At 25.1% G+C, this 2,469-nt stretch overlaps 1 protein-coding gene across 1 annotated transcript in view; it reads right to left on the bottom strand.

Annotated features, from left to right (window-relative positions):
- dag1 (dystroglycan 1) overlaps positions 1–877 on the bottom strand; it is a 43,093-nt gene extending 42,216 nt beyond the window's left edge. The window contains exon 1 of the mRNA XM_073843947.1: positions 419–877. The gene's annotated coding sequence lies outside the window, so the exon portion shown is untranslated. The remainder of the gene's footprint in view (positions 1–418) is intronic.
- Between the last annotated feature and the right edge of the window lie 1,592 nt (positions 878–2,469).

Here is a 2,469-nt window from a genome sequence, read left to right as displayed (position 1 = left end):
ATATATATATATATATATATATATATATATATATATATTAGAACTAAAAATTTTATTTATAACTAAACTTGAATTAAAAAAATAGAAAACTTTCTTTATTTAGATTTTTCATGCAGGCCTATAAACGTGAATTACCTGCTTTCCATTTATTAGACTTTTACTTTTTTCATTTTTTTTTTTTTTTAAATTAACACAATTAAATTATTATTATTATTAGTTCTTGAAGCAGCTATAACGTATTTCCTATAGTAAAATTACAGTTGTTAGACGTGATTTGTACCGCTAAAAAAAACTTTCACTGTCCAGTAAGTTTCAAGACACGACCAGTAGAGTCTGTCCACTCGATCCCAGAGACCGTTAAAATCAAGATGATTCATGAATCAATTCCCACAGCGCGACAAAACAAGCAGATATTTACCGTTTGACTCTGGTGGAGATGAAGCGACTGGATTCCGAAAGTGATAAAATCCCTTTCAACGCTTCTCCAAAGGCGAAAAACACTGTTAAAACCAAAGGTGTTGTCGTCGGTCGGTCGGCGCTGGTTATTGCTGGAGGTCAGTGCGATGTTTTGACTCGGTCGTTTAGTCACCCGCTGCTCGTCCTTATGGGGAACAAGAAAGAGTCGGAAAATGAGGATGAATTATTCCTGGCAAATCCACAGGACGACTGCGCGGCGCTTGATTGCAAGTCCTGCTCTGAGTCTTTCTGCCGAAGAAAATCAAATTAAAAAAAGAAAGATAAAATGAAAGTACATGTCGATAGTCAGCAGCGGTCACATGTCGAGGTTTTCTCCAGCCTCGCTCCTCGGTGAAGCTGGTTGTTGAGGAAATGGAGTCTGTCCGGCGTGTTTTATCGCAGTGTGAGCTACTCTGCACTTGCTGTGTAACTCACTGACTGAGCTTTGAAGAATATCTGCCCCTTCAGATGGAGGAGGAGGAGGAGGAGCGGGAGGAGCAGGCATATACCTTCACACTCCACCCCTTACACGACACGACTCCACCTCACTGCTACTGTCCACACACTACTGCTCCACAACTGCCCTGACATGACAAAACACACGATAGATAGATAGATAGATAGATAGATAGATAGATAGATAGATAGATAGATAGATAGATAGATAGATAGATAGATAGATAGATAGATAGATAGATAGATAGATAGATAGATATTATTAAATAAAATATGTATTAAGTTATATACAACTCTATTTGCACTTATTTTAAACTATATTACAACTCTATCAGACCTTAATAACATAATAAAGATTATTGACATGCTTATTATTTATATAACTGAAATATTATATGTAACATAATACATATAACATAGTGTTTATATAATATAATGTATGCTTTATATAACATAAACATTATAATATATAATATTGACATATAATAATAATAATCATTAAGCTATTAATATATTAATTTTATATAATATAAACTTTATAATATATAATATTGACAAACTATAATATTAGTTATAACTGTTGTTGTTGTTACTGAAATATTTTCTGCTACATAAATGTAATATATAATGACATGTTTTATATAAAATTTTATTTAAAATCTTTGAATAATAAACATAAAAATATTACACGCTTATTATATTCGCTGAAATATTTAATGTAACACATACTATGTAGCCTAATGTTTTATATAATATAACCTTTTAATTTATACAATTTTTGAACAATTATTATGGTGATTATTGCATGTGTTTATATATATATACATATACCATTACCAAAATTAAAATATTAATAAAAATGCTTAATAATAAAAATAATAATAAAAATACTTAATCTTATACTTAACTTTATTATTATTATTATTATTATTATTATTATTATTATTTTGAAATACTCAACAATGAATATATTACATTTTATATAATACAATAAATGTTTAAATTATTAATAAAAACACTTTTTACTACATGTAAAACGTTTTATAATATATAAAATATGTATATTATATAAACTATAATTATATTTAAAAAACTAAATTATTATAATTTTTTTACTATTAAAATGAGTATTCATATTAACAAATATTATATTATATAAATATTTAACATGCTTATTTAATAGTATTATTAAAGTATTGCATATAACATAATTAATAAATAACTTGTTTTGAATAATAATAATAATAATAATTATTATTATTATTATTATTAATAATAATAATATTACAAAATTTTATATAATAAATTTTAAGTTATTAATATTTTTTAATTGCTACATGTAAAATGTTTTATAATAGATAAAATATGTATTTTAATTATGTAAACTATAATTATATTTAAAAAACTAATTCCTATTAAAATTATTATTCATATTAACCAATATTACATTATACAAATATTTAACATGCTTATTTAATATTACTATTAAAATATTTCATATAATATAATTAATATATAACACATTTGGAATAATAATAATAATAATAATAAATAATA

Source organism: Garra rufa, chromosome 7 (assembly GCF_049309525.1).
Source record: "Garra rufa chromosome 7, GarRuf1.0, whole genome shotgun sequence".
NCBI lineage: Eukaryota > Metazoa > Chordata > Actinopteri > Cypriniformes > Cyprinidae > Garra > Garra rufa.
This window is presented reverse-complemented; position numbering and strand designations above follow the sequence as displayed.